Source organism: Artemia sp. Qi Xiang Cuo, chromosome 3 (genome assembly GCF_049724085.1).
Source record: "Artemia sp. Qi Xiang Cuo chromosome 3, ASM4972408v1, whole genome shotgun sequence".
Classification (NCBI taxonomy): domain Eukaryota; kingdom Metazoa; phylum Arthropoda; class Branchiopoda; order Anostraca; family Artemiidae; genus Artemia; species Artemia sp. Qi Xiang Cuo.
In genome coordinates, this window is record NC_142796.1 from 42,196,289 (window position 1) to 42,212,289 (window position 16,001).

The window sequence follows — 16,001 nt, forward strand, 5'->3', positions numbered from 1 at the left end:
AGATCTAAGACCCCTAAATTGTTCTCAAGTTTCTTTTTAAACTTTGCCCTCCCCCTGTGTGCTAGTAGTCTACAATTGTTTTATAGTTTATTTGCCATGTATCACATCACCCGGGTTTTAAGGTGCTGGCTTGTGTTAACAGGGATCACATCAGGGAGTTAAAAGTGCAAAGAAAAAGAGACGTAAGGAGGGAGAGGTTGCGGAGAGGGTAAACGACTTACCCATTCTGTTACAATTGATCTGAATGATTTATCACTAAAGTTTGGAAAACATGGGCCTTAAAAATAATCTGTTCTGGCTTCCAGCCAATAAGGTTAGGTAGCTAGTTCTGTGTAAGATCAAAGATGGCAGCACATTTTTTGCACTGATAAAATAATAGGAAGTTGGGGATTTTGTTACTCAGAATTGTATTTGAATTAGTTTTATTATAATTATTTGTAAAAGTCTATTTAAAATTCAAATGCATTTAAGACTATATCAAATATAAATTGAAATATATTTGAATTTAAATTAATTTTGAATTAGTTTAATTAGTATTATATTTGAATTAGGTTGAATTATATCAAGTTCAAGTTTTTTATTAATCAATAAAAAAATATTGACAAAACTATCAAATTAATGACCCACAGTGAGAATAACTCGTGTGTGGGTAAACAGTTCTATATTTGAATAGAACTGTAGAAAAACCTGCACAGGAGCGTATTAAGAGCTTAGGATTTTATATTATTGATTTGATAAATGTGTTTATATGAATAAACAAATAATTCCTTTATTCTTCATAGTAGCATACAAACAACATGGCAGAATTGGATTGTCAATTGCACGTTAACACACTTATCTACAGTATATTAAAAAAAAAATCTCAGAAATTGAAATCGCGCACAAAGTAAATTACAAACAAAGACAAGTATCGGTATTTCAATTAACAGGTGTCTATATAAATTGAGAACAAATTTTTAAAAAGATGGAAAAATTCTTATGAATATTTTGATAAATACAATAAATGGGATAATAAAATTTATGAATGAAAAATAATATGCTGACATGAAATCAGCTGACATCAAATTCCATCGGAAAGTTTCGATTTTTCAACAAAAGTTTCCTGTCAAGCCAACATAACCGTATAATAAAAAGAAAAGAAAAGACGTTTAAACAATTTTTTTTAATATTATTTTAAATTGTATTCGGGTAATATAGAAAAGAATCTAATAAAGCGTATAATATTATACTAAATATAAGAATATTATATATTACAATAATAATATATTATAATAATATATATCAAATAAAGCGTAAATAAAAAGCGTAAAATATTACCCATTTTGATTAGTTTCCGCGTTAACTATATGCTGATTTGTCGACACAAGAGTTTATGCCAAATTAATTTTTAAGCTCCTATGATAAATTTCGATTTTTGAACTATAGAGTGCTATCATTGATTTATAGAATTCAATCGATGTTTTGATATTTTTATCTCTACTGTCGATATTCCGATTTTCAAAAACCGACATTTGATGAATTCAAATTTTGCAATGGTTATCACTTATTGTATTAACAAAAAAAAACTTTCCTTTTGAAAGCTAAACATATCTATTTTAAAACAATGCTAATAGTATTTTGGGGGTTTTGAGGGGGATGTAGCGCAACACTTACTTTCGGTTCTTTCTATTCGTTTTTATTTCTGTTTGTTTCAAGTTTAACCTCTTATAAGAGTTAACTCGTGCTCGTCTTAAGTTTTAAATTTGAACTCTACTTTTCGTTAAAGAACAATGCTTTTGGTATCGAATATCTTAGCATATTGGAACGAGAAATAGTCCCAAAGCAGCCCAAAGTCAAAGCAGTCAAAACGTATAAAAGCATCCGCTACTCAAAATCCAATACAGAGCTTTGATGGTAGCTTCTGATGCTCGAGATCACTCTACTTGCCTATTGCTAGTAGCAGGATGTGGCAGATGAGGAGTCGGCAGACTCGGATGTGGCAGACTCGGATAATTCAGATGTGGCAGACACGTGAAAGGTCTTGCCCGACATTACTAAAACCAGGATTTCTTTTCCGGAAATTGAGATGGAGAAAGAAGCATGTGGTGGCAAAGACAGCCACTTCCATTCCACAACATAGGGACATCTCGAGTGTATTGTATCGATCGTGTTGGGGTGTTAGTTTTAAATTGATCAAAACAATCCAGATTCGTAAATTATTCAATATCAAAATTTGAATTCAGCAACCATGGCTTATAGAAAAATTCTGTTTGAATGTTTTTGTGTTTGAACCTAAAAAGTTATATTACAGTCACATATTTCTGTTCTCAAGCTTAAGAGGAAATTAAATGCTACTAGCCAGCGTTATTAGTCACTTTTAAGGTAATTATCTGCTCGATAATGGATCGATGGAATGCATCAATACTGAAAACAAGCAGGAAGAACGCCAATATCTAAAAAATTTCGTTGATCCTGCTATTCCTGTAAATTAACCAAACCTTTTTGAATTATTAATCAATATATTATCCATTTCTTAGGTCAAATTCTGTTAACTAAACTTTATTTTCCTTTTTTTATTTTATGGAAGAATTTTTTGCGTATTTTTTTCGCACAGGCTCACTAGAGCTTAATGACTATCTGTTTTTTATATATTTGGTTGCTTGTTGTTTATTTTTTCTTCTAATAAATTAGATCGCTTTCTAAGAATTTAAGTAATTTCTCATGCCACTCAGCCTTCCATTTGCATAAATAAAATAAATTTACTTAAGAACTGTTGCAACTTTTAGTTAAGACAGTGAAAAAATATCCGAAAAATATATTCACTAATAAATTGCAGAATTTTGACTTCACGTCTGAAAGCCTTTATTAACGGGGAAAAAAGAAATATACAAAATTAAGCAATTGTATTTGTTCACTGTTTAGTCTAATTTTTTCCCTTTTTATCTGTTGATGTGAAGTTAAAATATCTGGGCTGTCATTAATGTATATGTTTTTCAGTAATTATCACTCTCTTACTAGAAAGTTGTACTTCTTGTTATATATATTTAGTTTTACTTCAATTACTAAAAATGTGTTCCTTGAAGTTCCCTGTTGTTCATTTTTTTCTTTTTCTTTGTTTTATGTTTGCTTTGTTCTTTCCTTCTTTTTTCTTTACTTTAAGCTATTAAAGTACATCTTACAGATGAAGAAGAAAAATCTCAAAGCAGGATGAAGAATGAATCTGAATTGAATACACAAGGATCGTCAACATAAATTCAGGACAAATAACCAACGAATTAGCAGTGCTTTTAACCATTAGCAGTTCTTGCAGAGTTGAGTAAATATCCTAGATACCAAGATATAGCGACATTAAAACTTAAAACGAACAGAAATTATTCCATATATGAAAGGGGCTGTTTCCTCCTCAACGCCTCGCTCTTTACGCTAAAGTTTGACTCTGTCACACAACTTTATTTTTTTAAAAAATAAAAAACTTTAGCGTAAAGAGCGAGGCATTGAGGAGAGAACAGCCCCTTTCATAAACGCAATAATTTCTGTTCGTTTTAAGTTTTAATGTCGCTCCTTACTTTCAGTTAAAAAAACTTGTTTTTTTTATTTAATCTAAGATAAAAAAAGATTTAGGAGATAACTTAGGATAAAACCCTACCTCTATCTTAGCCCAACCTGAAAATGATCGCCAATACATGACAGAAAATCCGCGTATATTTTGAATGTCCCTTGTACTCTGTATTGCAAAGAGATTCGTTATTTTTAGATTACTTTTTGATAATATTTATAGAAACATAAACATTGACTAAATCTTCAAAATTTTCACTTTGTCTCAGACAAAAATCAAGAAAAAAAACATAGAAAATTCGACTTAATCATCTACGATATACTAGGAAAGCCTAGCTCATAAAAGTCTGAAATAGCAAACTACTCACCCCAAACTATAGGTTTCAGACAACAAACACCCATGAAAGGCTAAGAAATTTAGCTCAGAAAAGTCAAAAATAGTAATTTACATATCCCAAATCATAAGTTTCTGACAACACACACCTATGAAAGGCTAAGAAACCTAGCTCTGAAAAGTCAAAAATAGCAAACTACTCATCCCAAACTATAGGTTTCAGACAACAAACACCTATGAGGGACTAAGAAATCTAGCTCAGAAAAGCCCGAAATAGTAATTTACATATCCCAAATCATAATTTTCTGACAGCATTCACCTACGATATACTAGGAAAGCCTAGCTCATAAAAGTCTGAAATAGCAAACTACTCATCCCAAACTAGAAGTTTCAGACAACAAACACCTATGAGAGACTAAGAATCCTAGCTCTGAAAAGTCCAAATAGCAAACTACACATCCCAAATCATAATTTTCTGACAACACACACCTATGAAAGGCTATGAAATCCAGCTCAGAAAAGTCAAAATAGCAAACCATTCAATCCCAAATCATAGGTTTCATACAACACATCCAAATTAAAGAATAAGAACTTACACTACGGCCAGAAGAACATCCCCCCCCATCACCCACGCCTAATATTTTACAGAAACAATCACTAACCGACCACGGTTGCCGGGGGATAGTCGTTGGGGGTCTGGGGGGCCGGGTGGTATCACTGAGACGTTGTGGGGACCGGGGGGTTCCTTTTGGTTTGGGGTATGGGGATCGGAGCCCTTTTGATTGGGGTATGGCGATTGGGGCCCTTTGGGGTTGTGGTAAAGGACCTCACAACATTGTTCAAATAGAACTTGTTTACTATAACGACCACACTCAAAATTTCTTCTAAAACTCTTTCTAAAATCATCTTTTAAAATGTCTCTAACTCTGTCACCAAAAAATCTCCCTAAACTTTCTAAGACCGTTTCACTCAAATAATCCCCCAAAAGTAATCTCAGCGTGTTCCTTTTGTTTTTGGCATCTCTGTGCTTTCACATTTCAAATTTCTGGGAAACCCTTTCCTACGTTAATCTCTTCATCTCAGAAATATTTCTAGCTACACTATTAAGGTTTCGTTAAAATATCAATTTATCTCTCCGACTTAAAGCTCAGTGAAGCCGTATTTAAAAAAAGAATTTCGATCTCTTTGGCTTCCCACATAATTTCAAGCTAACAATTGATTTCATTTCTAACTCCTGACAGTAAAGATCAATGAAGCCCTATTTAAAAATAGAATATTAATTTTTCTCTCTGATCTAAAGAACGTTTATGCCTCAGACCTAAGATTAAAGAAAGCCATAACGTTTCTTAATTCCCCCTTCGTGAATCAATATATTCCCCTAGCGATTATGTAAATCAATTTCTCAGGTTAGGTTAGCCTAAAGATCAAAGAAGCCATGTTTGTTTCTTATTTCCCCTTCGTGAATCAATAGTTCCCCCGCCGATTATGTAAATCAATTTCTCAGGTTAGGTTCGCCTATAGACATAAAACAGACATGAATTGTTGTTAACATCCATAAATGTGACAAAAATCCTTTTTTTCCATTCTCACTGACAAAAACCATAAAACAGACATGAATTGCTGTTGACATCCATAAATGTGAGAAAGTTCCTGTTTTTTCATTCTCACTGACAAAAACCATAAAACAGACATAAATTGCTGTTGACATCCATAAATGTGAGAAAGTTCCTGTTTTTTCATTCTCACTGACAAAAACCATAAAACAGACATAAATTGCTGTTGACATCCATGAATGTGAGAAAGTTCCTGTTTTTTCATTCTCACTGACAACGAACCATAAAACAGACATGAATTGCTGTTGACATCCATGAAAAAACATCAAATAAATTTACCAACACACATAATCATCCAAGAAAACATCCATAAATGTGAGAAAATTCATGTTTTTTCAAGTGATAAAATTACTTTTTTTTCATTCTCACTGAAAACTAAAAAAAATAAAAACATACATAACTTATGTAAAAAAGTTGTAGGTGGCAGCAGGGGTGAGGGGTGGGACCTCCTGAGGCCTTTCTACTTGTATAGTGACTCGGGATCAAGTAATGGGATAACAAATGAATAATTAGTTTCCTGAATGAGGTATTTAGCTTTATTGTAAACCTTAAAAAGTGGTTTTAACAGTGATGGAAAGGTTGAAATCCACACTATTTGGCAGTAAGAGACGTAAGATTGGATCAAGCAGTGAAAAAGGATTTTTAAAATTGATTCAGGAAAAGTATGTTTAAGTTTCCTCAAAATACCGAGACTCTTGCATATCTCCATTTTAATAAAATCAATGTGACGTTTCAAAGATAGCTTTTCATCAATATCAACAACCGAAACGAACATATCGGTCTTCAGATCTGTGAATTATGCCATTTGGCTGGTGAATTCCTGATAACTGGGGATAAGCCCGAAAAACACACGAAAAAATAAAAGGAAAACTGTACTTAGAAAAATATAGGGTAAGATAATTACCATTATACCACAAAATTACTGTCTCAGACAAACGTTTCAAATTTAATCAAAGCTCTGATTCGCAGTTCCCCGAAGTGCGAAGTCTGACGTCATCAGCAAAACAAACAAGGACATCAGAAGAAGGTGAGCTATAGTTGCTATTATGGGCAAAGGAAGGCTTAGGATGACAAAGTCTACAGTAATTAATAAGTTTCTGCTTTTTTACAACATAATAAAGATCATTTACATAAATGAAAAATAGCACTGGCCGTAAAACTGATACCTGGGGGACGCCAAAATTCACTTGTGAGGGTGACCGGAATAGAGGATCAACAGAAATTAACCTATTCTTCAAATAAGACTGAAACCAAGAAAATACATTTTCCCTTATGCCAAAATGAGATATCTTCGATAGAAGAATTTCATGGGTTGAGGAATCGAAAGCCTTGCAAATATCCAGGAATATAGCAGCCGGAATCAATCCCAAATCTAACGCAGAATGAATAAAATTCAAAAGGGTCATTCAGGGATGTTCAGGGATGTTGATTTGAGAGAGACCTCCCTTAACTCCCACGCCCACCATTTACCATAAAAAAATATTTAAACGAAGTTTTGAGATATATTATTTTTCAACCTTGTTGAAAGGTTCAGTAATTATGCCAAGTAATAGGTGTAGTAGCATTAGCAGTCGTAAGCACATAGCATCTTTTTTTCAACATCACTTTCAACACACGATGAAATTTTAACTTGATACCATCAACCAGTCCTGAAGCATTGCTGCTACGTCGTCTTTACTACCTATGTGAGCATAGTGCTTTTCAATTTATTTCAGTACACTTACAATATTACCCAACATTTCCGCCTTAATATCCTTATGTTTATTAGTTGTAGTAGCACCATTGAATATAGTAGTAGCAGTAGAACTACAGTTAATAGTAGTAGTCTTTGCTTTAGTAGCAGAAGAAGTAGTAGCAATAGTAGTGGTTGTAGTAGTAGAAACATTTGTATTACAATTCAGATATTGTCCTTTGGTTAGTTCAACATCCCCCACAATAAGCTTTGTGAGTTTGAATTTCACACACGAAACAGTTCCTAAGATAGTAGGCCTACTGATAGGCCATTTTGACAACCTGCATACAGATGGCAGGTTGTCTTCCGTACAGCAGAAATATTTGCTGAAAATTTCACCTTCATACCTTCATAGGTTGTGGATTTTGCGCTAGCCAGAAGGCACTGTGCGTATTCATTTAACGGTCGATGTAGCTAACGATTTTAATTGCGTTAAGTTGAAGTTTCTGGGGAACGTTTTGGAGGAGTTCCAGTAAAACAAAAATCTATATGCATGCAGATATTAAAAGGGCATATAAGGACAAGGGCAACGATGTTCTATCAGAGCCTGTAATATCATTGATTTTTTAAAGGAGCTAATTTTATTTAATAGCAGGCAAAACCATTAATTCTTACAGAAAAATCGGAAAGATTCAAACTATTTTTTTTTCAAACAGTTCATGGTAACGAACTGTAAGTAAGGAGCGACCCAGCTTAATGGTAACCGAAACTCTAAAAAACAGAATTTTGATACCAATAGATACATCAAAAAATCAGATTTTAGTTCTGATTTCAAATATATAAGTTTTTATCAAGTTTAATCTTACCCATCAAAAGTTACGCGCCTGAGAAAATTTGGCTGATTTTTGAAAAAAGGATTAAAACCCCCTTAAAAGTTATAGAACCTTAATGAAAATCACACCATTATATTCAGTTCATTAGAGAGCCCTAATGTACAGGTTTCAAGCTCCTATCTACAAAAAGGTTTAATTTTCTATTTTTGCCAGAAGAAAGATCACGGATGCTCGTTAATTTGTTTTTTCTTCCAGGGGGGATTGTATCGACCCAGTGGTCCTAGATTATCGTGAGAGGGCTCATTGGAACGGAAATTAAAAGTTCTAGTGCTCTTTTTAAGTGACAAAAAAAATAGAGGGAAACTAGGCCCTCTCCCGCACTAATTTTTTCCAAAAGTCACCCGATCAAAATTTTGACATAACCGATTTGTTCAGCATGGTCAAAAATATTATAACTATGTCTTCTAGGATGACTTAATCCCTCAACACCCCCAGGGGGAGGGCTGAGAGTTATTAACTTTACCCAATTTTAACAAACAGTATTGGCTATTGAGAAGTGTACAGATGTTTTCAGGGGGAATTTTATCTGGTAGTAGGGGGGGGGGGGCGGGTGGGGGTTATCTGGAAGGATCTTTTCATGACGTAAGTTTTCATGAGGGAAGGGACATTGCTATGAAGGGGGCGCCGGATTTCCCATTATCATTTAAAAAAAAGAAATTAAATAAAAAAAAACAAGTTTTTCAACTGAAAGTAAGGAGCAACATCAATATTTAAAACGAAAAAAAAAATATTCATTATATGAATGGGTTTACTTTTTAGTACATGCCTCGCTCTTTAAGCCAAATGTTTATTAGTACTTTCAGACGAGTTATTTATTCTAATTAACGGCCTTTGTGATTAAGGGGTCATTCTCAAAGAATTGGAAAGAAATTTTGTTTACTTAGTCAATGACGGTGAATCAAAATAAAAGCTGCATTAACTAAAAAACGATCAGAAATTAAATAAAAAAAACTGGTTTTTTAAAATGAAAGCAAGGAACGGCATTGAAACTTAAAACGAACAGAAATTATTCCGTATATGAAAGGGGCTGTCCCCTCCTCAACGCCTTGCCCTTTACGCTAAAGTTTGACACTGTCTCACAACTTTATTTTTTAAAACAATAAAAAAAACAGTAAGAACAAACGAACAAACAATAAGAACTGTAAGAACAATCAATAAGAACAAAAGTTTCAGAAACAGCTCGCCACGATTTTATAAAGAATAATTTAATATTATATTAGAATAATTTGTATAATTTAATATACGGAATAATATCTCATTCTCGAATCAGTACATTAAAATCAATAAGAGAAGAAAAACATTTAGAAAAAAAACAGATTCAGGACAAAATATTAATTCTAAAAACAGAAACAGAACAGAACATGTAAATAAAAAACAGGTCATCTCTTTATGCTCTGTTTATGTTTTTTTGTAAGAACAGAACAAAGACAGGTACTTTAAAAACAGAACAGAAACAGAAAACAGAAACAGTGCCCATGCTCACTCAAGATGGACAGGATAATTCGTTAACGAAAAATTATAAAAATGAAAAATGAAAGCGATAGTATGTATTTAAAAAAAAACGGAAGATTCTACATAATTATACCATCTAACAAATAGTAAAAAAAATGATATTAATTAAAAAAATCCGAAGAAAAAAAGTAACTACAAAAATGAAAAAAATAATATAAATAATTATAAATTAATTAAATAACGATAAATTAATAAAAAAAAGGAGCTACTAATATTAAACTAATATTTAATATTCGATATCTATAGGAAAAAAAAAAAAATAAATAAATAAATACCGAATTAACCCCCTAAGGATTTTGAATGAGGGTATTTTTCATTGGCTGAAATAAGAGTTTCTCAGGAATATTCTTTTTACACAGAAAATTAATGCCCATCCAAATTGAAATATTAAGAAAACAAAACAAAATGTAAAAAAACGTAATGGTATACATCAATATCAACTAATTGACAAACTAATCATCTTCAATTTCTTAAAATAAATAATTTAAAAAAAAGTAAAAAGCACGCAAAATTATTTATAAAGATAAAGATTTAATTTTTAAAGATTTATAGATTTATAGATTTATAAAGATAAAGATAAAGATTTAAAGATAAATTATTTATAAAGATAAAGAAAATAAAACAAAATGTGAAAAAAACTTACCGGTATATATCAATACCAACTAATTGACAAACTGATCACTTTCAATTTGTAAAAATAAATAATTTTAAAAAAAGTAAAAAGTTGCAACAATTATTTTTAATAATTGACCCATTCAGAATTTCTAGGAAAAAGAACCTCTTATTTATAACAGGTTATCATAGACATGTAACTGATTCTAATTGATGAAAAAATGAACCAATATCCGACTAAATTAGGGGCTTTAATTTATGTTTTCTTTTTAATTTATGGCTTACTGTTTAAATATATATTTTTTTTTATCATAAACTACTTTCATTACAGATAGTACAATGGTTCAAACTAAAATGAGGAATTGATTACAGTACTTAAGTACTATGACACCTTGCAACACACATAGCCTTTAGATGACATGCGTTGCATACAAGCAGTGTCTCCACTTCAACCGATTTTTCCGTGATCTACAGAATTCCCAATGTATCTCCCAACAAATTATCCGCTCACTTCAAAGTCCATCGTTTTAAGAACTACTGAAAGTGGTACTTATTCTTATTGCTAGCAGTTTGCTGATTTAGTTTGAAAGAGATTAAATACCTGTCGTGATAGTTCAAGCCCAACAGATCTTAACAATGGCTTTAGGATGATAGATGGAGCCACTGTAGCCATTGGGGCAGCAGTTGATAATATGTTGCTGATCAATCTATTTTCGTGAAAATGGTAAATCACCAACAAACGTTTCAAATATGAATTTTTACAAAATGAATGAAAATAGTATCATTGACTATACAAAGAGATATGATAAGAGTGAAGTTACATTATACTGTAGAAAATGTGACCCTGACATTGCAACACATCAGGATCAGTATACATTGAATTCAGATTATCTACCTGCATTATTTAATATCAACAAATACCTATACGTAGTAGAAGAAGAAATCTTAAGAGTAAAAAAATTGTTTTTATCATATATACACAATATATTTAATTATAAAAAATTTTAAATAAAATTTTAGAAAATTTTATTACTAGGGCACAAAATTAAATAATAAAAAATATTTAAAAAATATTTTCCACTAGAAAGTCGTTCAATCAAGGAAAGTCAATGTAAATGCTGAGAAACTGCTTGTGGGAATAGCCACCACATCTGAACATGAAAAAGAGCTGTGCATGAGAGCCATATGTCATTGTCATGATCTTATTTTGAATTATAGTTTTCCCACTGCTCTCAAAAAAATTGCTGATGTTTGGAGTGTAGAATTTATATAATAGACCAAGAGGATCAAAAAACTTAATATGCTTCGCTGTTTGAAAGAAGTATAGCCAATGACCTATCTTCAAAGTAGATGGACTGCTATTAACAAGGATTATGGTATTGTTAACACTTGGAATTTTTTCAACTAAGTCCGATGGTATGCAATAGGCCATGTACTGGGTTAATGTTTGGTTCTGCTTTTCAAAATGTTGGCACATCGTGAATAATCATGATGAATTATCTCGATATATTGGGGCAGATCATCGTCCCAATATATCACGAACAGTATTCCAGATATTGAAATAACCTGCGAAAAAAAAATATTGTAATAAACTCTGAAAAAAATAATTTGAATTCTTCTCTAGGATACGATTGTTTGTTTTTTTTGTTTTTTGACAAGGCTAGGCAATTTTGTAGCCGAGTCTTAGCTGAATGGTTAGCACGCTAGACTTGACGTCCTTTGCTCGTGAGGACAGGGATTCCAGTCCTGGCGTTTCTGGTTATTTAGCATAGAGTGGGGATCAGTGGTGTGACTCTGTAAGCTCAGCCAGAGGTGACTCAGCTCTAAATGGAAGCCTGGAGAAAACTTGGGAAGGTAAACAGGAAGGTTGGGCTAAAGCACAGGATGGCTGGCCCCCAACCCCAGTTTTTTTAATATAAAAATATATTATGCATGTTTTCACAGTTGCGATTTAAATTTAATGCCAGAGCCAAACCATGGTCTCATTTGTTGATAAAAAAAATATATATATAAAAAATATTATTTATTAACCTTCATTTTGTCGTCAAATTTGTGCAAAAAAAGCGGAAATTTGAAATAGAAAAAAATGAGCTTGAAAATCACATGAAAATACTAATATGTTGCCCAGTATTGCCTACTAATGCTACATCGTTGTATATTTTGCCATGTTCTTCCAACAGATATAAAAACTTCTGTTCCGAAGACCAATGTTTTTCAATTTCAAAAATGTTTGTCTTAATCTTCACGGTGATGGATTAGTCAAAAATTAGCTTGAAAGTTGAACAGTGTTTAACTCGAGTAATCATGAGTGGATTTATTATCGGTGCAATGATCGTGTGCAAAATAAATACGTACGTGTAACTATAATGCATCACGGGCGTTGGATTACTGGGTTTTTTCTTTAATCTCTGGTCAGAAAGAACATAAGAAACTGACAAGGCTTGGATCCTTAGCTCTCAAGATTGAGCATGGGCACTGTTCTGTTTTTCGAAAGAAATAAGAAAAATAAACAGGGCTTGAATGAAACGGAGTAAAAACAGAACTATTCAACAAAAAAGCAGAAAAACTGTGTCTGTTTTTTTTGTGTTTTTTGGTAAAAACAGAAAACAGCTGTTTTCGTTCAAAAAACAGCTGTTTAAACAGCTGTTTTTCAAGAACCTAAAACTTAAAGAAGAAACAATTTGTAACTGATAAGTTTAGATTTATTATCAGTACTATTGCAGCATTTTTTGCCAAAAAGAAAAGTTTTTCAATAAAGGGGCAAAAAACTGTCACACAACATCGCCATCCTTTTTTATGGTTATTTTCTTCCATTTTCCATTCCTTTTTCCAAAAAGGCGCTTTTATGTTTATCCAGAATCTCCTCGAATTTCTCAGAAATACATACTAATTATTTGATACATTTTGAAAATAAAATAATTTTCGTCGTCAAATTGTGCAGTCAGCTCAAAGTCATTAGTGTTTAAGCAGAGCCCATAGTTGCTCGGGCGGGGGACAGTCAACCCCTCAAGGCCATGCTTTCCCCTTCCCCCATCCTGATGTTTGGAAGCCATCTGAAACAATGTATGAAAGAAGAAAAATGCACGAGAAAATGACACTTCTTACCACCAAGTCAAAAATTTTCGTTGCCTCGCAGCTTAAAACATCTTTTTAAGATTAATTATTTCCTAGCCAATTTATATGAGAGACAAATCAAAAGGAAAATTCATGGTTTAAGGGTACTTTGTATGTTTTTACGGCGCTTTGCGCTAGAAAATAATGCTCTAGGCCCTCCACCGAATTCATTCTTAAGTAAATATGTAAAAGGAAATTTCTCAATTTCGGAATTTCAAAGAAACTTAGACCCTTTGCTACACAATACTTTCTTTAAGCATTCTCTTCTCTTAAAAGGTTTTTCAAAGGGATGCAATATAAAAACAATTGCACTTTTTGATAACTTATTTCGAAAATTTCTTTCGCTTTGCGGCAGAATATACTTTCTCCATCCCATAGCCTACACTTGCTTCATTCACGATTTTATGGTCCACTCTCAAAGGAAAAGGGGTAGTGACAACCTCGACTATCATTGTTTGAGCAAGTGTAACGTGTCTCCGGATCGGATACCCTGTGTTGCAACCTCATTTTTTGAAAAACTTCCAGCTCTCCGCTCTTTTTCTCCATTACTGTCACCGCCCTCTTCTTTAGACACTGCATCAGTTTATTCAGATTCTTCAACAAGCGCATCTTCATTTCCGCAGTTTTCAGAACAAGGAACAGAAGGACCGTCTGAATCGTTTTCAACATTTGGATCGACATCTTCGACTTCATCAAAGGATTCCAAGCAATCTTCTTCAGGGATGTCATTGGCTAAACTTCGAGTGAACAAAAATCCAAGAACGCGGGCAACAGATGAATGAAGATAATGTTAAAAACATAAAGTTCAGGAAAGGGCTCATATCCTACAGGCTTCGGTAACATTGTTCCCAGAATCAGTCACAACATGGAACATCTTATCTGTCATTGAAAACTTCCTGATTGCGACTTGGATTGCGGAAAGGGTGTTACTAGTTGTATGAGAATGCTTATGCCTCTTGAAATGTGAAAGATAGTGGTGCAACCTCTGCTTATTTTTGATCTCCCTGCAGTAATAGACAGTGATGCCTATAAAGCCAGATCCTTTTGCAGTGGAAGATCTTAAAGCAGCCTTCTGAACTTCTTTTCTTCTGGCAGCAAAACTTATGTGACGATGGACGGTTCCCCCAAATGGTGCTTTGACCCCTACATTTTTTTCTTAATAAGCTGTTTCATATCTGGCTTATCAAACACAGAAAGTGGTAATTTGTCCTTAAACAGAGTTTTGCAGCAGAGCATCCGCATACCAACTTGTTTTGATCGATTGGAAATAAAAACAATCGTATCTCTGCTCTTCTTTTTCAAGATTTCACTAATCCATTGCCCTATGTGTCACTTGCTTTACTATCTGGAGCTCTCTCAAGGGAAGCAGCCTGACTTGATATATTTGTTTTAGTTGGTTTGAGTTTGTTATTTTCTGCACCAGCTGTGCATACTTTATCTTTGTGCATATCAATTGTTTACTTCCTTTTAAGCTAGTTTATAAATGTCATAGCAGAGACTCTCTTAGTCTTTAGAGAAGTTCTTCAGAAGTTGCACCTAATACTTCCTTTGCTTCCTTTTTTACGTAGGGTACCCAGAGAGATGTCTTCTAACATCCAAGTCGTCATCAGAAAATGACATTATGCTTGTATTAAAACAAAGGTTGATTTTAGGATTTTTCATCAAACTAGAAGCATCTTCCAGTAGCCTACCATTTTGAAAATTGCACCTCCAGCCAAATATCTGGCCTCTTCCACGTCAGTGGCGTAATTAGGGGGAAAGGGGTCAATTTCCCCCTGAGTGGTTTCGTTTGCGCAATAAGCCAGAAAACCTGTTGGCAAATAAAAGCAAAATGACAGCTCCTAACTACGATTTCATAAGAACTTAGACAATTTGCAGCACAGTATTATAATATACAGTATTATAAAGTTATTTTAATTTATTATTTTTGGAGTATATTGTGTATTAACCATGGCCCAGTAGGACTTTGAGTGTTAGTAAATCGTATCATATCATATTAATTTTTACGGGGACCTACTTGTCTATAATAGGTATTTAAGAGACAGATACAAGATTTAATATACTGCTTAGTGGCATTTTTTTAAATTTATTTTCCAGTATGGCAAACATTATCGTGTTCACCGGAAATGTGTTATTCTACAGAATGAGAAAAGTGTATCAGCATTTTATATGACTTTGGCCTGCTAGGCCAGAATCAGCTAGTTAGGTCACTGTTTCTACTCTAGGCTTTTCCCTGAAAGGGTTTCGATTGATTATATTTAGAGATGGTAGAAAAAGTATATTTGGGTTTAGGAAAAAGTATATGTTGTTATGTTGATGCAATCAAACGTGCCAGCAAAAACATACATTTCTACTGGACAAGACTTCAATACTTTTACATTCCTCTTTGACTAAAAATTTAAGAAAATTTGCAATTAATAATCGGTATTTATCATGTACAGGCTAGTATGGTAATCAGAGCAAGTCACTGTTATCTAGCAGCATCAATTCCATAAAAACCGTTTAACTAAAGTTTTCAAACAGTTCGTGGTAACGAACTGTAAGTAAGGAGCGACCCGGCTCAATGGTAACTGAAACTCTAGAAAACGGGTTTTTGATACCAATAGATATATCAAAAGAATTAGATTTCAATGCTGATTTAAAATATATAACTTTTATAAAGTTTAGTGCTACCCATCAAAAGTTACGCGCCTTAAAAAATTTAGCTGATTTTCAAA